Genomic DNA, 22,518 nt, shown 5'->3' on the forward strand with positions numbered 1-22,518 from the left:
TGTAGCCAGGGAGTAGTTGAAAGAGGTGACAATAAAGGTAATTGGCACAAATATAAGTGTCAAAAAATACAACCTTTATTTAACAAAATTAATTAATATCCATAAAATAAATTAATATCCATAACGCGTTTCGTCTCAACAGACTTTTTCAAATGGAATGTGACACTATTGTTGCTTTTTTATATTTCTCCCAGTGAGCTCCTGACACCATCTCCTAATTGAGGAACACTCACGCTATATCCTTGAGTGGGGATTGTACTTCTGCGGCACCTGTTCAGCGAAAGCTTAGTTCATAAGAATACGCAGCACACTAGATTAGTATTTAATGGGAAATAAATATAATGAAATAATGATTTGGAGCATGTTAAAGCCTGTGAGAAATGGGTTCGTAGAATCAGGTATTAAAATAGCTTCTCTAAAATTATTCGGTTCACCCTACTTTTCTTCTTTTATTCTGAATAGCCACTATCAAATAAAACACACCATGTAGGCTATTGCAAGACTTCAGTTCATGAGATAATTAGTATAACTATCAATCAGTAAATATCTTTATTCAACTATGTTTACTTGTTTGCCTAACTGCCATATTGCAACAGCTTTTTATTTTTGCCTAGTAAGGATCTACATTAAATAATTAAAATTTAATTAAATGAGAGTACGGTGCCACTGCCCGGACATGGCGTCGAACTTCAGACCCTCGCCTTTGCTCCTGCGGACACATAATGTCCGCGGTCTCAACTCCCCTAATAAAAGGCGCCATCTGCTGCACACTCTATGGTCACAAAAGGTTTCAGTAGCATTTCTACAAGAAACACACCTGAGAGGAGGTGATGCCCCGCAGATCAAAGATAGGAGATTCCCATTAGGATTCTACGCTAACCACCCTGATGCTAAACGTGCGGGGGTTGCCATCCTCTTCTCCCACAACACCCCGTTTCTCAGCTCAGCAACACAGGCTGATCCCATGGGCAGATTTTTATTCGTTAAGGGCACGATAGCTGACCACAAATACACGTTCGCTACTATCTACTGCCCCAATAAAGGGCAACACCGATTCTTGGCAAAAACCCTCGTGAAATTGGAGAGGTTCCGGGAGGGAACTTTGATCCTAACCGGTGACCTCAACATCCCCCTGGACCCCCGGATGGACTCTTCCGCGGGCTCTAGCGCCATCCCCCCGCACTGTATCCGACAAGCTAAGCAAGCCCTGTCCAGATCGGGCCTGGTGGACTGCTGGAGGGTGGCGCATCCTGATGATAAAGATTTCACATGCTACTCAGCAGCACATAATAGGTATAGCAGAATTGATTATATCTTCCTAGCACAGGAATACCTCCCCTTCCTCATGTCCTCCTCGATAGGGTTACAGCACGACTCTGATCACGCACCGGTCCGAGCCACTATTAAGTCACCGCTCTTCAAACCCAGTGACCGCCACTGGAGGCTAAATGAAACTATACTGACGGACAACGCTATCGCCACACAAATAACCCAAACTCTGACCCACTACTTCCAAGACAATGTCAGGCCAGACACTGCACCCCTCACGGTCTGGGAGGCACATAAATGCGTAATACGGGGACACATGATTAAACTGTGCTCCCGGCGGAAAAAAGAGCGCTCAGCCAGAACGCAGGAGCTGCTACGCGAAATAGCCACCTTAGAGACAACACATAAAAGTGACCAGACGGACGAAACCTACCGACGCCTCACAGACACACGTAGGCAGCTTAGAGACCTGTTATCCCAGAACTTACTTCAAACCATACGCAAATCCCACAGACACTTTTATGAGTTTTCTGACAAATGCGGTAGGACACTAGCCCGCACACTGCAGCAGAAACGGAGACAACACCATATCCACCAGATTAAGGGGAAGGATGGGACACTGAGAAGGACACCGTCGGATATCTTGCACACGTTTAGGCTTTTCTATGAGGAGCTATATAATTTAGATACCACAACACGACGCTCAGATAGACCCCAACACCTGCACAAAATAAATGCCTTCCTCACAGAACACATAGGCCGAACGCTCCCGGAGGAATTAGCCGAGGAGCTAGAACAGCCTCTGACGGGGGAGGAACTCGCCGCCGCACTAAAAAGCTTTAAGTCGAATAAAGCACCGGGCCCCGACGGTTTGACGGTCTCATACCTGCGAAAGTTCAAAGACATACTGTTACCACATCTGTTACAGGGTCTCAACTCCTTGCTGGACGGGGGGCGGTTCCCGACGGACACCCTCCGCGCCACGGTCACGGTCATACCTAAAGAGGGGAAAGACCCCACTGAATGTGGGAGCTATAGACCGATCTCGCTCCTCAATGCCGATCTTAAGCTCTTCGCAAAAAACATAGCCGTGAGACTCGCCCGCGTCCTCCCCACTCTGGTCCACCCCGACCAGGTGGGGTTCATTCAGGGACGGGAGGCTCGAGACAACACCATCCGAGCCCTACATATGGTCCACTCTGCTCGATCGACAAATAGTAGCCTAATCCTGGTCTCCACAGACGCGGAGAAGGCCTTTGACCGGGTCGACTGGCAGTACCTCGAAGCCACCCTCAGTCACATGCGGTTTGGCCCCCACATACGCTCGTGGATCCTCGCCCTGTACACAAACCCGACGGCCCGCATTCGGATTAACGGCGGTCTCTCAGCCCCCTTCGCCATTCGGAACGGTACCAGGCAGGGCTGCCCCCTGTCCCCCCTCCTGTTTGCCCTCACTCTAGAACCCTTCCTAGAGGCGGTCAGACGGGACGGGGGAATCACCGGGTATAGGCACCACCACTCAGAACATAAAGTTGCCGCCTATGCCGACGACATGCTGTTCTTTCTAGATAACCCCACGGTCTCCTTCCCTAATCTCCTCCGGGCCTTCCGAATCTTCGGTGAGATCTCTAATCTCAAGCTAAACCTCAGCAAATCGGAAGCCTTGCCGATCTCACTCGCCGCCGAGAGAGTCGCGCACTTAAAGTCGCAGTTTTGCTTTTCCTGGTGTGATACGAAACTCAAGTATCTCGGCGTCTGGTTGCCCAGGGACCTAACACTCCTGTTCCGGTTAAACTTTCTTTCCATCCTCTCAGTCCTTCAGGCGGATCTACATCGCTGGAAGGGCCTCTACGTCTCTTGGTTTGGCCGAATTAATGCCGTGAAGATGAATATACTCCCGCGCCTCCTGTACTTGTTTCAAGCCATCCCCATTACGATACCCAGGTCATTCTTCCTAACACTAGACACAGCGATACGGCAGTTTGTCTGGAACGGTAAGGCAAGCAGAATAAGCAGGAAGCTCCTTGAGCGCCCTAAAAGTAAAGGAGGCGCGGGACTCCCATCCCTCCGGGGATACTATCATGCGGCACACTTACTCAGGGTTGTTGACTGGCACGCACGTCCCACGGCCAAACTGTGGGTCCCCATGGAGCGGACGCAGGCGGGAGGAACACTCCCCTCCCGCCTGTGGCTCAGTTCACTCACTCTAACAGCGCTACGAACAGGTAATCCCCTGACCGACGCCACACTGCGAGTCTGGTGTAAGTTACGGTTCCCACACCAACTCACCACCACCGACGGCCCCCTTACACCCATCACACATAACCCACGGGTGGGAGGGGGACTCGCGCCTTCAGACTTACGCGCTTTCACAGACACTGGCTGGCTCAGCTTTCGGCAGTTGCTGCGGGGTACCCACCTCAGACCTCTCACCGATATACTGGGGGACAAGACACCAACTGGAGTAGATCACTTTCACTACGCCCAAATTCGAGCTTACTACGCGACCTTCCCTAATAAACATTGCCTGACCAGACCGCCCACGCAGTTCGAATCCCTTTGTATAGCACAAATCCATCCGGAAAGGGGGGTCTCGCAGCTATATGCGACCCTGCTCAACGGCGAACATCAGCCCCATCCGAGGTACATCGCGAGGTGGGAATCAGAGACAGGGTCCACGCTCACAGAGCAGGAATGGGACAAGATCCTAATACTGACTCACAAATGCTCCATCAGCTCTAAGCTTCAGGAGACTAGCTTTAAAATCCTCACACACTGGTATAGAACCCCGGACATCATACACCGTATAGACCCGAGTATACCAAACGAATGCTGGAGGTGCGGGGCCCCTGATGGCTCTTTCATTCATATCTGGTGGAGTTGCCCTGATATCACTCCCTTCTGGTCAGAGATCAGGGAGACCATCCGTCTCATAACGGATATTACCGTTCCTCTCCAACCCCTCGCTATGCTCCTTCACCACACAGACATGTCCATCTCCGCATACAAAAAATCACTACTCAAACACCTGTTGTCCACGGCAGCGGCAATAATCCCAACTAGGTGGAAACAGAAGGATGCGCCTACCCTCTGGCAGTGGCTGGACAAGGTGGGAGAGATACACCATATGGAATCACTCACGGCAGCGCTTTACGGGAGGCTAGAGAAATGCGATCGTATCTGGGCGCCATGGTTGTGGTACCTTATGATGGATGGAGCGGGAAGCCGGAGGCCTCCACCCCCTTCCCCCCCCCCCTCTGCTCCCTCCCCCTCCTCCCCTGTCATGCCCCCCCTGACCGAACAATGGACAAATAACCAGTCGACTGAGTAAGGACTAACCCTACCACATAAACGCCCACCCTCACTAGACGTCCCCTGTGTTCATATGTTCCAATCCCCACCGTAACCCATACCTACTGCTACATACTTGTATGGCCTTGAGATGACCGGACACTGACAATGTCCATGCTTACAATGCACAGGTCCAATGCCTGAGTGCCGCCCGCACAGATCCAGACATGCGACTTGCTCCCAGACACGACCAGGTACCCGAAAAACGGACCCCAGAGACCGGAACTACCGATATAGTATACCCACACGTACTAACCTCAGACAGGAGGATAGCAATACCTTGACAACGAGACGGTTCTCATTTACCATCTGACTGAAAAGTTAATCTCACTGGTTAGATGCAACTGAATAACCGTGCAACCTTCCTGCGGTACTGACCTCCTCATCTCGCCCGCGGAACGTCCTACCCGCTAGCGGGGGATAGCCCCTAAAGCGCCCCCTCTGGTAGAGACGCCCCGAGCTCCTGTTTCCCTGTACAATTGCTGTCACCCATATTTGATAGGATGCAATCCCTGTTACAAGTTTTACCTTCTTTAGATGTTACTGTGCATACATAACAAATGAATAGTTGACCCTGTTGTCACTAAACCGATGTTAACTTTTTCACCCAACTAACCTGTCTTCAATGTCCACTGATATATGTACACTTGTATCACCCTTATGATGTATGTCAAATATAAAACGAAAATAAAGATTGTCTAAAAAAAAAAAAAAAAAAAAAAATTAATTAAATGACTCATGTTCCTTAAACTGTGTTACAGACGTGGGCAGAATATATCAATATATTTAGTTTTGTAAAGGAACACACACTCCAGGGTATCCCTTTGTTTTCTTTTTCAGGGTATACTATAATTTACCATTCTCTGTGAATCCCAATTACGCTTTGTTCTTTTTTAGTACAGAACACGTATTAGATGTGGAAGTTTGCATGAAAAAAAGTAAAAGACAAGGATTACCTAAGTTCTCAAGTAATTATAGAGAAGGCTTGGCAGGCTCATTGCCAATGATTTCATTGTGCAATTAAATGACTAATTAATGGTTATCTCCAGTGTTTCCATGCTCTGTAATAATGTTTTGCATTGCTACTTAAATTTGTAAATGACTTAACAAACGCAATGCCATGTTGCAAGAGCATTGGAAACACTTCCGCATCAAGGCATAAAAAAATATGTCTCAATTTTTAAACAGCCTAACCTGTATACAGAATAAAATCACCAAGTTTTAATATCTCTGGACGTGAATTATTTGACACTTCTCTGTTACAGACCGCAACCATAAATGCCTGTTTGTTAATTAGAATAACTATCACATAACCCTACACCTTTAGGACCTATATAGCATTACACTTTTATTAAAATGTAGGTCATATCCCTGGTGGTCAGGATGCTAAAGTACAAAAGGTTCTGCTAAAGTACAAAGGCGGCACAAATACCTTTCTCCTATAGTGGTACTGGGCACAGATTGATAATAAGTGCATTCTGGGAGTGATGGCAACAGTTAAAAGTTGTACACTGCAGTCACTTACTACTAAGACAAAACAACTAATCCAAAAATAACCAAACAAAACAAATGTCAAAATCTACAACACAGGACATAGATTGCACAACGGCAAAAGTATTCTTCCTCCTAATCTATAAAAAAAAAAAAAACAGGTGAAGTCAAAAGGCAAGACATCATAGTTTGTTATATTTTATTTTTTTCAAAAATAGGCGTTAATAAATAAAGTAATTTTATGGAAATATACAATTTAGCCAAAAATAAACATTTTAAGTAAAATAGATACATTTGAGATTTCTTTTACGGTAACTATTTTGCTCTTTGTACTTAATTTCTTGTATTTAGAGATCTGTGTAAAACAATTTTGCAACTGATAAACACACAGGCCATGATTTGATATTTTTGAATAAGCTTTAAAAGTATTTGATATTTTTTTGATAAACTTTTTATACTTTTTTTTTAAAATATTAAAAAACACATCATATATAAAAAATATTAAAATATATCATAAATAAAAAATATTAAAATACTAAAATGTTTTTTTTTTTTAAATATTGAATAATTTTAAAAGTATGTCCAAAATGTTAAATCATTTGAAATCCTTATCCAAATATATTTAATCAGTTGAAAAGCTTACCCAAAAATATTTGGGCTAAAAATGATATTGGGCTGAAATCTATTTGAAGAAGTAAACATATTTCTGGTATTATATTAGTATTTTTCTATAAAGATCAAAGGGTGTACTGCTATTCAGTTACCAGAGTTAAATGTATCTCTTGCAATGGATTAGCTCCCATCATGTAGCATGGATTAAAAACCCTGAATATTAATTTCATGAAGAGTGGATAAGGGAAAACACACTACATATTTAAAAAAGGTATACAAGAAAAATACTACAACATTTTATTGCATGGTATTTGTATGTGTGTGAGGGGGGTCATTTTTACACATGTAAAAATGTTGCTGTTGAAAGTACATTTTCTCATAATGGTATCGAACTAGCTATAATATAACTTTATGAATCATTATGTCACAAATCCTGCTTATTTAGATATCAGCTTAAAATGTTATGTAGCTTTATAAACATATATAGAGTTTGTTAAGATTAAAGTATAAAAATGTTGTCACTATTTGACAACTATACATGGTTACACCACATTCCAGTTTCGAAAGTACCATTCAAATCACCTCTGACTATCTATATAGAATCTTTGGATTTCTGCCAGAAAATGTATCAAGTCTCTGCCTATTCACTACACTAAATATATAAACCCAAACACAAGATTATTCCAGCTCTTTTAGTTTTGAAGCAAAATAGATAGATATATTTTATGCAATCGTCTAAAGGATGTAAATATATGAATTATTGAAAAATTACAAAAACTGGCCATATTTTAGCATATAATTAGCATCATTATCTAGACATTTTCTTTACATTTTAAATACAGAGGCCTCAATTTCATATTTTTGGATATGCTTTTCAAATTATTGAATATTTTTGGCTAGATTTTTTTAAATGATTTTTTTATATAAAAAAAACAGCCAAATATTAAAATATGTTCCAAAATATTACATAATTCGGAAAGTTTATCCAAAAATATTAAATGGAGACTACAGTATTAATCGGGGGTTATCAAAAAGCAGATCACCATAAATTTACAACTACAACTCCCATTCATTTTTGCCAGACATTAGAGGTAAAGCATCATCTAGACTGCACTTATCAACGTTACTAACAACCTAATCACAGCTAAATCCAAAGGCCACCACTCCATACTAATTCTTATTGACCTCTATGCTGCCTTTGACACCGTTGATCATGCTCTCCTTCTTCAAACTCTTTAATCACTTGGTATCTGCGACTCTGTCTCCGCTGCTCGCACCTGTACGGCCAAATCACGCTTGCAAGACTTCTTGTGGGCGGCTCCCTTCCTATGGAATAGCCTGCCTACCGCCATCAGACTCTCCCGTAGTCTTCAATCATTTAAGAAGTGCCTTAAAACCCATCTCTTTAGGAGAGCTTATGGCCTCCCAGAGTAACCTCTACCTCACATACCTGTCTCTTGCTCTTTACTAAAGGGCAGCACTTTACTCTCTCCTCCAACTCTGCTTCACTTCCACCTTATTTGATTGCTATTTCCTGTCCTAATGTGTTTTATACCCCACCTCCTATAGACTGTAAGCTCGTTTGAGCAGGGTCCTCTTCAACCTGTTGTTCTTGTAAGTTTTTTTTTTAAATTCCCCCTCTCATAATATTGTAAAGTGCTACAGAACTGTTGGCGCTATATAAATGGCAATAATAATAATAATAATAATAGTAAAATGACACAGAGCACTGTGATTGGATGGCTTGAAATCCATCCAATCACAGTGCTCTGTGTCATTTTACACAGTGTGGGAAAATTCTTTGGAATTTTCCCACGGTGTGTAAAAAGAGAAAGAGCACTCTGATTGGCCTAAACCCACCAATCAGAGTGTTCTTAGCCTAATTGCAGGGCGGGGAAAGGCTTATAAGCCTTCCCCCGCCCTGCAGAGCTCAGTCTGCGCGGAGTCCTCCATGGGTGAAGATGGATTATTTTTTTTGCGCTCTGGGTTTTTCTTTTTCGGCTGTTTTTTTTTTTTTTTGGCGTTCGGGTTTTTTATTTTATTTTAAATTCGACGGGTATAATGGATTTTTATTTGCCCTTTTTGGGGGCTGAAAAATGAAGATTTTAGAAAAAAGAAGACGTCAAATGGTAAGTTTAATTTTACTTTACAGGGTAGTAATTTTATTCCCCCCTCACTATTATTTAGGGTGATTGGGGTAGGTAGGGGCCTTTTTATTTGGGTGGGGGGGTGGGTGACTAGGGGCTTGGGGACCCCTAGTCACCTTTGATGGGGGGGGATTTGACTTAGGGCCTCCACCCGCCGCCCAGGGGTGGGGGCCAGGTGGGGGGGAGGGAAGTAGGTTCCCCCCCATTATCATTATGGCCCCCACCTGCCGCCCAGGGGTGGGGGCCGGGGGGGAAGGAGAGTAGGACCCCCCTCATTATCATTATGGCCCCCACCCGCTGCCCAGGGGTGGGGGCCGGGGGGGAAGGAGAGTAGGTCCCCCCTCATTATCATTATGGCCCCCACCCGCCGCACAGGGGTGGAGCCTGGGGGGAGGACAGTAGCTCCCCCCCTCATTATCTTTATGGCCCCCACCCACCACTCAAGGGTGGGAGCCGGGGGGAGGACAGTAGGTCCCCGTCCCCCATTGTAATTTATGTCCCCCACCCACCGCTCAGGGGTAGGGGCCGGAGGGAGGACAATAGGTCCGCCCCCTAATTGTTATTTAGGGCCCCCGCCCACCGCGCGGGGGGGGCGGATAGTAGGGTTTTTTTTTAAAGTGAGCAGCCGCAGGCTCACGGTATAGCGGGTAGGGGCATTTTAATCTCCCTTATGCTATTATGGGGGTCATATTGACCCCCATAGAGTGAGGGAGCACATGGGGGCTTATGAAGTGGTGGGGAGCACTGCTCCCTGACGCTTCTGTCTTTACATATTACAAGGAGGGAGCTGCGTGCCGGTAGCTCCCTCCTTGTAATAAACTGAACGAACAAACAAACACTGATACACTGATGTGTTAGTTTGTACGTCTGATTTTTCTATTCATTCATTTGTCTGATGAATGAATGGATGAAATTCCCGTTCGCATGTCCAAGTGTTTCACTGGGCATGTGCGGGAATCTCACAGGCTATCTAGTGTGGGCAGATGACGTGTCCCACAGGGACTTCATCTACCCACACAAAGATGGCGGCGCCCTGAATAAAGATCGGGGCAGAAAATAAAGATTAATAAATAGGTAATATGGGGGGCTTAGGGGCATTTGGGGGTGACTAAGGGGTCAATTGGATGTAGTGGAGGCGGGAGGGGGGTTAAAAAAAAAAACGGTATTCGGCATGACAGTGCCACTTTAAGCAGCCTATTCTGCACCCTCACAACCACAACCATCTTGGGTGCGTCATTTCCTATTCCGGCATCTGTGTTCAGGCGACCTGTCCACTTCATTCACTCTTGTGTTACAGAGGCAATTTATGTTCGACATATGCATTGCATTTCATTCACGGCCATTTTTAAAATCTCTTTACCAGTTCCCAGGAGTCCCAAATAGCATAATACATACCCACTGTCACGAATCCACCCTACTCCAAGAGTGTGCGTGACTTAGTGGTAGTGGTGAAAGGGTTAAAGTTCACTATTTGTCTGCACTAGACCAGAAACAATGATATAAATCCCCCTTAACACCACCCACACGTCTCTTAGTGTCCTGTGGTCACTGCTTCTCTAATCCTCAACTGCTCCTGGATTCAGCTACAGCATACAGTGATTCTAGCCCTCTGGAACTTTGTAAAATTCCCCGATATAGTGGTCAAGGCCTGTCAGTCGTATTGGGTAAAACAAGTGAACTGTTTATTTCAGAGAAAAACACATACATTTATCCCCCTACACACAACAGGGGGTCTTCAGCCAGCACAATGCAATGTTTTTACAGCTGGACACCAAGACACATAGCACATAGCTTTTATATAAAACAACTTACACAATAGCTTTCATGCAGCTCAACATTTTACATATTAACTCAACAATAACACAATGTACCCCCATATCCTACATATCATTTTAAATTCTGTGACCAGGCCCATTGTCTGTGGGCAGGTAGCTGTTATGCCTCTCCAGCAGGCTGTGGCACGGGAGCTTTCGTGACATATTACAAAATTTGTAATGCAAGTATTACATAGTTACATAGTTACTTAGCTGAAAAGAGACTTTCAAGTTCAGCCTTCCTCACATTAGTTTTTTGCTGTTGATCCAAAAGAAGGCAAAAAAACCCAGTTTGAAGCACTTCCAATTTTGCAACAAGCTAGGAAAAAAAATTCCTTCTTGACCCCAGAATGGCAGTCATATTTATCCTTGGATCAAACAGTTATTACCCTACATTGAAAGATTATATCCTTGAATATTCTGTTTTTGCAAGTATGCATCGGTAGCTGTTTGAACATCTGGATGGACTCTGATAAAACCACTTCTTCAGGCAGAGAATTCCACATCCTTATTGTTCTTACAGTAAAAAAACCTTTCCTTTGCCTTAGACAAAATCTTCTTAAAGCTATTCACTTTATACTTTTTCTTGGTTACACTTGAGATACATTTCCCTGGGTTTTTTTTTAGATTTGATTTTCATACTCTTACACTTTCTGCATTGGCCACATTTATAAAAGCCCTTGAGTTCTTCACCATGAATATCTTTATCTCGTGCTTATCCTTTAGGGACACAGCTTTTAGTTTAAACTTTTCTTAAATGAATTGCCCCTCTATAAAAAAATTAGTTTTTCTCACCAATATAAGTTTTTAAATCTTTGTCTTGTTTTAAAATATGCCAATGCTTATATAAAATATTTTTAAAAGTTTAGCTTTGGGAATTAACCCGTTAAGGACCAAACTTCTGGAATAAAAGGGAATCATGACATGTCACACATGTCATGTGTCCTTAAGGGGTTAAATGGACACTATAGTCACCTGAACAACTTTAGCTTAATGAAGCAGTTTTGGTGTATAGAACATGCCCCTGCAGCCTCACTGCTCAATCCTCTGCCATTTAGGAGTTAAATCCCTTTGTTTATGAACCCTAGGCACACCTCCCTGCATGTGACTTCCACAGCCTTCCATAAACACTTCCTGTAAAGAGAGCCCTATTTAGACTTTCTTTATTGCAAGTTCTGTTTAATTAAGATTTTATTATCCCCTGCTATGTTAATAGCTTGCTAGACCCTGCAAGAGTCTCCTGTATGTGATTAAAGTTCAATTTAGAGATTGAGATACAATTATTTAAGGTAAATTACATCTGTTTGAAAGTGAAACCAGTTTTTTTTTCATGCAGGCTCTGTCAATAGCCAGGGGAGGTGTGGCTAGGGCTGCATAAACAGAAACAAAGTGATTTAACTCCTAAATGACAGTGAATTGAGCAGTGAAATTGCAGGGGAATGATCTATACACTAAAACTGCTTTATTTAGCTAAAGTAATTTAGGTGACTATAGTGTTCCTTTAAAACTACATATAAAAGCAACTTGATCTTTCTTTGGTTTCCTATCCTTCATATTATATTTTAAGAGAACCTTTCTAATTTTTTCATGGACTTCTCTAAGTAGTTTTTCTACTTAATTTTTTATCATATCCTTTTTGATAAAATAGATTTTTTTAACAGCAGAGATTGTTCGAGAAAAGTGCCCTCATTCATGCAGTTCCTTTTGAGCCTCACAAACTGCCCCTTTGGAATGTTTAAAAGTAACGGGGCGAAGTGGCAGCTATCTCTGTCCATGGTTTTAAAGAAAGTCCTGATTTTTATCATATCTGTCTCTATACAATTTTGTTTAGATCTAAATAATATACTTTTTGGGTGCTCACTGCTGATGGTAATTTTATGCCCCAAGAGTGGGAATTTAAAGAGTATAAAAATAAACCCAAAGAGGCACGGTCACCTTTCCAGATAAAAAAAATATATAATCTCTAAATCTCTTGAAGAGGACCAAGTTTGTCACTTAGTCATGTTGGGAAAAGACAAAAGATGTTTCCCAGAAAGATATAAATAAATTTGCATAACTGGGAGCGAACTTGGTCCCTACGGCTGTTTCTCTTTTTTGTCTGTTTTCTTTATTCTGATTTGTTAATCTTTATATTGAGATTTGCTGCTGGAGAAAAGTAAAGAAAGTTAATGCAAAATAGGAAGCCTCCTGTCATGTAGTAAAATTGGAATTGACACTCATTTTGAAAGAGGAACTAAAATGGGCGGGACCTGACCTGCTAGATGGCCGGATATGTTCCATTGTAGCTCCTGCTCAACCAAGCTAAAAAATAGCAACTCCTGCTGGAGGCAGTCCAAAGCTCCTTGTGGACCAGTACTACTACATGCTGCAACATATTAATCCTGGAAATCAGTACTTACATTGTCTGAAATCTACTAGGCTGGCAGTCCGGTCACTGGGAGAGGCGGTCTATTCTCCCTACAATGGGCTTTGGTTTACAGCAGATACCTAGCAGCACAGTTATCCCCCCTCTTTGGACCGGTGGGGAATATCCTGGTCCCCACTGAATGCACTCTCATCTCTGTGTTCCTGGATGACAACCACGTTGACTTGGTAACAGTGTGTCTGGCAAGCGGGATCCTCATCACTGCCACGCAAGCCAGATGGCCAGTCAAAGAAGGAGATTTTGCAGCCAAATTTGACTTGGTCTGCAAAGCATTTTGACACCGCATGAGCAGCCAACCTCATGGTAAACCCCCTACTGGTACGAGGATCCAGGCTGATGTTGCTACCCCACATACTTCCTCCATGCAGAGTGGGCAATTGGTGTTGTACCTGGGCCACCGTCCACATACCCAATAGGGCCCCTGGATTTTGGAGCAACTGCGCGCTTAAGATGTTTATGTGAAGATATGCTTCATATCTATCTGGTTTCTTGTAAGGGCATTACCTATTAATACATTTGTTAGTTTTTACCATCCACACTATATATATATATATATATATATATATATATATATATATATATATATAGCTAAGAAGATTGATTCTCAAGACTACAAGCATACCATCAAGCCGTTACCCTTCCAGTGAAGGAGATAAGCCTGCGTATATATCCATCCAGTGAGTTTTCTACCATCCCCACCTACTCCTTAGGCTGGTAATATTACAGTATATATGTTTTTTTCTTTAGATGTTGATCTGTCTATATTTATATTTAAATATTCAGGTTGTATGTTTTTTATCACTTATTGTGGTGTTTATTTGCATATATTTTCCATTTCTGGCTTCTGTTTTTTAAAGTATATTTGAAGTGTTTCGAGGGAACACTTTTTTAAGGGTATATTATACGCTATTGTTAATGGTGTAAGCATATAGTAATATCTCTTTGTGGTTTACTTTTGGCTTATCCTACCTGTGATTGCATTTTTGATTGTAATATAGTCTTGACAAATATTATTCAGCAGAAAATGCTCAAAACAATAGCGGACCCTATATACCTTTAAACATGTTTACCCATACTCTATATAACCTTCTCTACTCTATTCAACCATTTCACTTTGTCCTTTTGCATCTAATTGTTTCTGCTGTAATGACCTTGTTGACTATGATGAATCTGTTTCTGAAACATCTGCATCCCACTGGAAAACATTAGCAGTATCAGGTATTCATTGACCTACCTGTCCTTGAATCAAGAGGTCATATATGTATGCTGAGTTTCCCAAACCTTTTTTCTGCTTGTTCTTTTTTTTTTTTTTTGCCACCATTATGTTTTTGTTAAAATATTTCTAAAATAACAAGGTACCAAAAATATTGGACAGTAAGATAAAACAAAACATAAACTGACATTTTTACAGGTGAACCAAACTTTCCTGAAATGTAAAATTTAAAGAAATCAGCTCTCATCATGGATAGAGAGATCACATGCAAGCGATTGAAGGGACGGTAACAGTTAGAAAATAAGAAAATTAAATAGAAGAACTGGTTAGTCAATTAATTAATTAATCAAAACGGAAGCTAAGAAGCTAGCAGGTTGAGTAGCAATTTGAAATCACTCATTTAGGATATCCAGACCTTCTCAAAGATCACAGAAGAGTCATGCAACCATACACGTTTTTTTAAATAGCATTAATTTGGAAGATCTTATTGTCAAACATAAAGTAATCCCATTTTTGGTTTACAGATACAATAAATGTTGCTGCAGATTAATACATGTTTTTTCCCATTATTATAATTATTTATAAAGTGCCTGCAAGTTCCGTAGCGCTGTAAAATTGGTGGACAGACACGAATTTGTAACCAGACAAGTTGGACACACAGGAACAGAAGGATTGAGGACCCTTCTCAATGAGCGTACATGCTAGAGGGAGTGGGGTAATGTGACACAAAGGTAGGGGTAGGGTAGAAAAGTAGGTTGCTAGGATAGTATTCAATGAGGGCTTAGTGTTTTGTTTTGATGACCGTTTCAGGAGAGGAATCAGGGTGCAGGAGGGAGAGCTGTTCACAATTTAATTGATATGCTTTCCTAAAAAAGTAAGGTTTCAAAGATTTTTTTGAAGGAGTGGAGATTGGGTGAATGTCTAACAGAGGGGGGAAGGGTGTTCCATAGGAACGGTGCAGCCCTAGAGAAGTCTTTAAGGCGAATATCAGAGGTAGGAGTACGAACAGAGGTTAGACGTAGGTCTCCCGCAGAGCGTAGGGGCCTAGATGGGACATATTCGTGTATTATTGAGGATAAGTAGGTCGAAGCAGCATTGTGTAGAGATCTGTAAGCAAGTATTAGGAACTTAAATTGAGTCCTATATCTTATGGGAAGCCAATGTAGAGACTGACAAAGGGGGGGAGACGTGGGAGGTGTGGGCAGACAACAAGATTGAGCCTTGCCGACGCATTCATTATAGACTGTAACGGGGCAAGTTGGGAACACGTAAGACCACTGAGAAGCGGATTAGAATAGTCAGGGTGAGAGAGCACAGCGACATGGACAAGCACCTATGCCGTGCTTATGTGTCCCTTCCTTTGTTAATAAATCATCACCTATTTCTCTAGTTAGAACTCTCTGGCCTTGCTTTTCCACACATTGGCCTCAATTTAATAAAATTGAAAAAGCTTTTCAGATGATTTTATATTTTTGGTTAAACTTTTAAATTGAGTTTTCAAAATATTAAAATGTAAAAAAAAAATATAAATGTTTTTGCTGCCCCCCCCCCCCACCCCCTGCAATTATCTAATATATGACTATAGGATCTCCCTTATGAGAGACATATATGTACCCCTCTTTTGGTCACAGGTGTAGTGCAAGAGTAACTTTCAACCTCTTTCCTTTCATATAGCATCACCAATTAACAATATATGTGAAATATTTTTTATGCAAATCTGAAGACAAGCCTTGGTACTAAGACTAAGCATTTTGATATACTGCTAATTGCTTTTTTTTTTTTTAAATAGTCTATGTAGATTTTTTTTCTTTTAGAGTATTCCCCTCCCCGCATATTGTTTTTTTTGTATTAAATATTATTTTGCAAACAAAATTAGCACCAATTACTCTCATTGATGCTACTGGGGAGTGCAGTTTGGTGTGCCGTAATTGCGTAATGATGTCAGACACGTTGCCATGGCAATGCGGGGGAAAAAGCATGACAAAGGGTAGACGCCAAACAAGACAGTACTCGTTCTACAGTGTGTCTGCAAATACCGCTGACTATAAGAAGTGCTGAAGATAAGCGTAAGTGCAAGGCAGCACGGAAGAAGGACCCATGGAGGGGTTCCCGTCACACCAAGCAGATCGCCGGTTGCGGGACAACAGTGCAGTGAAGCTTCCCAAGCTGCAGATGTTGCCCATCAAGCTAGAGTGGCACAACAACGTAGGAGGAGACCCAAGGTGGAGCGGAGGGTTGGTGACCCATCAAGGCGCAGCATGACTACTGTGCACCATAAAGCAAGTAAGTCACTGCTGCCACTAGCAAAGATCAAACAGATGTCGAACACCGTGCTTGAATACTACTCTGAGCTTACCTACCTCCACTCCTACGGGCTGCTTGGCCTGACACTGGGACTCTCATGGCAGAACTTAGTCTGGCTCCAACAGGGAATTGGCTAACTCCAAACATGAGCTGAGGACTTTCCCACTCCTGGCAAGTGGTTCCAATGGCACCCGCAACAGACTCAGAAGTTTTCTGTCTTTTTTTCTTGCATGCGTGGTACTCACAATTAAAGAGCCTTAGGGGCCTCTGAGGGATTACTCTCATCTATAGTTACTCCTGTTGCATATACCCTATTTTTGCTTAATTCGTCTTCTTTCTGTTTTTATATGCACTGTGCTTTCCATGTCTATACTTAATCCTCCTCATGTATAGACAGCATCGCTGATAGCCAGTATGTAATGTTCTGAGAAGTTTGCCTTGCATGATTATTTTCTACTTCATTTTTCTAGCCTAACCTTACAATAAATAAATAATGTGCAGTTTCAACGAATGCCATGCTGAAAATATATTTTGCCTGTTTCTATATGCCTGTTACCGCTGTTGTGGCGTATTAAGCCTGTTTGTTAACTCATGCACAATCAAAAATAAAGAATAAAAAAAACAAAAAGTGCTGAAGGGTGCTCTGTATAAAGTGAAAGGAGCTGGAGGATCCAGTTCAGTAAAACAGTGGCATTACTATGTTATAAGTGCATAGTGAAGCTATTAAAGTGACAATGCTGCTGAAACTTTTAAAGTGACAATGCTGCTATAGCAATTAAAGTGACAATGCTAATAATGAAATTACTAAATAAAGCTATTTAAAGTGTCATAATTAATGTAACAGCTGCGCTATGAACAAGTATAAAGTGATGGTGTGCAAATAGTTTTAAAACTGCAGGTGCCGTAAACAGTGCAATATAAAAAATATAAAAATGTTTTTTAAAATATTAAATCATTTAAAAACAGTTATCCAAAAATATAAAATAAAGGCATTTTTTTTCTTAAAATAAAACTTTATATTTATAACAATATTTGTGTTTATGTATCTAATGGTTTACACATTTTATGTTATAGTTGTAGTTACAGATCTCTAAGAATATACTAACGTATATCTAAATTAAGATTAATATATGCTTTTGATTTAAATGAGCATCAGTCCATTTGGTGATGCTTCACATTGGTACTTTACTCTTTAATGATGGTCATTTTGCTTTGAATCTAACACTGGCATTTCTTCTGCCACAGAGATAAATAATGCAGTCTGTATTTGAAATCTTAGCCATAATCTTGATATACTAGTTTTGATATACTACTTTCACTTCAGTCCGGAAGATAAAATGCTTTGATAAATAGATTCAAGAAAGTCTTGATTATTTCCACATGCTGGATTTCTTACAGCAAGAAACTGGGATTAGAAAAATGCACAAATGACAATATATCAATATTTAACCTTTATTGACCCACATCGTCTTTGTTGGCAGTGATTAAATAATGGAATTTACTAGATGCAAGTTACTTATCATTGAGGGATTTATGAGATTTTGCATCATGCTGTGCAATGTGTTTTCGTTCCGTCCATATCAATATGCCTTTGCAGATAGGTTTTAAAATCACGACTTCTGGACCTGTTGAGCATGTCAACAAGTTCAGAAAAGCCTAAAATGAAAATCAAGTGATGTATGAAGTAGACATGACTGCAAAAACTAAAATAAAAAAATACTAAATTTATGAAGACACACAAAAATCAAACACTTTTTGTTTATATAATTTTTCTTAGGCTTGTAAAAATTTTTATTACCCCATGTCACAAATTCTCCCAAATTACACATTCACAATAAATTAAATGTCAAAAAGCAATGCAAGTTTTTTTTTTTTTTTGCATTGCTCAATTCCTAACTAAATCTGTGTACTATAGTATACAACAAACTTTTCTACTCTTACTAGAAAAATTTGATAACTAAGCTGAAACCAGGCAACAAAACAGATTGAAAATTATTTATAAAATGTAGGTCAATATGGTATGTGAAAAATATCAAAAACTTTGTATTTTTTTTTTCAGATTGATTGTTTTAGCTCGAGTTTTGAAAATATTAATACGTGGCTTTGTACGTAAATGTGTCAGATCATTCTTAACAGCAAGGGACATGGGGCTAGATTCTATTATATTATTGATTAGCAGTTATTTCATAGATGATATTGAGAAAACTAATATTCAGTTTCAAAGTTGAATTTAGTTTAAGGAGGAGCTTTATCTAAGCAAGGTCGGGAAGGGGTTAAATAAATAATGGGGGGGATCCTTATTAAATAAATAAATAGTCACTAGTCACTCCCCCCCCCCAATAAAAATACCCTACCTACCCCCCTTACCTTAATAATAGTGAGGGGGGGGGGCAATAAACAAACACCCTGAAAAATAAAATCTCATACTTACCATTAGATGTCTTCTTTTATTTTCTTTCTTCAGCCCCAAAAAGGCCAAATAAAAATCCATAATTGTCCCGTCGCAACTGTTAAAATAAAAAAAAAAAAACAGAGCAAAAAAACAGTCTGCAAAAAAACGAAACAAAAAAAAAGAATCCATGTTCACACAGGGAGGGCTCCGGGCAGAATAAGCTTTGCAAAGCTACCCACGCCATGCAATTTGACACAGAGCACTCTGGTTGATTCCAAGCCAACCAATCAGAGTGCTTTGACAGGTAAATGAAGAGACTGACAGATTGGTTGCTTTCCATTAGGTGCCCCCATTATTTAATTCATGGATCACGGTCATGGATGGGGACATGGGGGGACAATAGGTCCCCCTCATTATTTATTTATTTAGGGTCCCCATCCACCGCTCGTGGGTGCGGACCTGGGGTGAACATTAGGTCCTCCCATTATTTATTTAATTAGGGTCTCCACCCGCCACTTATGGGTGGGAACCTGAGTGGGGACATAAGGTCCCCCTCTTCATTTAATTAGGGTCCCCTCTCCTTTATTTAATTAGGGTCCCCACCCACTGCTCAATTAATTATGGCCCCCACACATAATTTACAAAATCAAATATCAGTACGAAATGAAAATTTCTTTGGTGCACATGTCTAGTTCTTATATTTATAAAGGGTTCAAAATAATTTCCTTGAAATTATAGACCTGTGAGCTTAAAGGATCACTATAGGGTCAGGAATACAAGCATGTATTCCTGACCCTATAGTGTTAAAACCACCATCTAGCCCCCCTGGGCCCCTCGTGCCTCTATAAATATTGCAAATCTTACTGTATTCAAGCCAGAAGCTGTAGATCTGCATACTGTTTGCCTAAAAAAAAACAGTCTGCTGACATCATCAGAAGTGGTAGCCTGATCCAATGACAATGCTTCACCATAGGATTGGCTGAGACTGACAGATAGGCAGATCAGGGGCAGTTCAGTACCTGCATGCAGAGGGAGGAGACACTGAATGTTTGGATGCATTTTAGGCAGCCATGACCCAGGAAGGATCTCTAACAGCTAATGTAAACAATGCATTTTCTCTGAAAAGACAGTGTTTACAGCAAAAAGCCTGAAGGTAATGAGTCTACTCACCAGAACAAATTCAATAAGCTGTAGTTGTTCTGGTGACTATAGTGTCCCTTTATCTTCTGTGACTGAGACAATATTTGAAGGGCTACTAAGGGATAATATTCAGGAATTCATTGGGAAGAACTTAGCAATAATCAACATGGTTTTAGGAAACATATGTCATGTCAAACTAACCTAATTGTATTCTATGAAGAAATAAGAAGAAGTATAGATTAAGGTGTTGCAGTGGATGTGATCTACTTGGATTTTGCTGAGGCATTTGATACGGCTCCTCACAGTAGGTTGGTGGTTAGTGTTCAAACTAAGAGAAATTGGTCTAGATGAATATTCTTGTTCTTGGGTAGAACATTGGCTTAAGAATAGAGTACAAAGAGGGGACATACTAAAAGGAATGACAGATTGGAATGCCCATAGACTTTAACAAGGCAGTGGAATGCCCATAGAGAATAATGGACATACAAGGAATGCCCATAGAGAATAATGGAAACAAAAGATTTCAATTAGAAATAAAACTATTAGACATATGAAATGAATCTTTTGCCACAATAATCTCCAGATTCAGTGTCAATTTTTGAAATTGAGATTAAGTGGGATTATCATTGTTTTCTATAGAATGACAATGGTGAATGACTAAAGAGAATGCCCATAGACTATAATGGGAGGCAACACATAAACTCATTTGCAGGTAAATATGTGTAATGTAGCAAATTCATCTTTACCACAGGTGTTCCCCAAGTACAGCAGTAGATTGTCAAATTAAAAGTAACTGGGATTATAGCTCTTTTCTATGGAATGACAGGTAAATGATACAATGGAATGACCATAGACTATAATGGGAAGCAATATGTGACTTGGAATCTGAACCGTGAAACATATCAAGTAAATATTTTGCAGGCATACTCTGCGAGTTCAGTGGCAATTTTTAAAATTGAGATTAAGTGGGATTATCATTGTTTTCTATGGAATGACAATGGTGAATGACTAAAGAGAATGCCCATAGACTATAATGGGAGGCAACACATAAACTCATTTGCAGGTAAATCTGTGTAATGTAGAAAATTAATCTTTCGCACAAGTGTTCCCCATGTACAGCAGTAGATTGTCAAATTAAAAGTAACTGGGATTATAGCTCTTTTCTATGGAATGACAGGTAAATGATAAAATGGAATGCCCATAGACTATAATGGGAAGCAATATGTGACTTGGAATCTGAACCGTGAAACATATCAAGTAAATCTTTTGCAGGCATACTCTGCGAGTTCAGTGTCAATTTTTAAAATTGAGATTAAGTGGGATTATCATTGTTTTCTATAGAATGACAATGGTGAATGACTAAAGAGAATGCCCATAGACTATAATGGGAGGCAACACATAAACTCATTTGCAGGTAAATATGTGTAATGTAGCAAATTCATCTTTACCACAGGTGTTCCCCAAGTACAGCAGTAGATTGTCAAATTAAAAGTAACTGGGATTATAGCTCTTTTCTATGGAATGACAGGTAAATGATACAATGGAATGACCATAGACTATAATGGGAAGCAATATGTGACTTGGAATCTGAACCGTGAAACATATCAAGTAAATATTTTGCAGGCATACTCTGCGAGTTCAGTGGCAATTTTTAAAATTGAGATTAAGTGGGATTATCATTGTTTTCTATGGAATGACAATGGTGAATGACTAAAGAGAATGCCCATAGACTATAATGGGAGGCAACACATAAACTCATTTGCAGGTAAATCTGTGTAATGTAGAAAATTAATCTTTAGCACAGGTGTTCCCCATGTACAGCAGTAGATTGTCAAATTAAAAGTAACTGGGATTATAGCTCTTTTCTATGGAATGACAGGTAAATGATAAAATGGAATGCCCATAGACTATAATGGGAAGCAATATGTGACTTGGAATCTGAACCGTGAAACATATCAAGTAAATCTTTTGCAGGCATACTCTGCGAGTTCAGTGTCAATTTTTAAAATTGAGATTAAGTGGGATTATCATTGTTTTCTATAGAATGACAATGGTGAATGACTAAAGAGAATGCCCATAGACTATAATGGGAGGCAACACATAAACTCATTTGCAGGTAAATATGTGTAATGTAGCAAATTCATCTTTACCACAGGTGTTCCCCAAGTACAGCAGTAGATTGTAAAATTAAAAATAACTGGGATTATAGCTCTTTTCTATGGAATGACAGGTAAATGATACAATGGAATGCCCATAGACTATAATGGGAAGCAATATGTGACTTGGAATCTGAACCGTGAAACATATCAAGTAAATCTTTTGCAGGCATACTCTGCGAGTTCAGTGTTAATTTTTAAAAT

This window comes from Pelobates fuscus, chromosome 1 (genome assembly GCF_036172605.1).
Source record: "Pelobates fuscus isolate aPelFus1 chromosome 1, aPelFus1.pri, whole genome shotgun sequence".
NCBI lineage: Eukaryota > Metazoa > Chordata > Amphibia > Anura > Pelobatidae > Pelobates > Pelobates fuscus.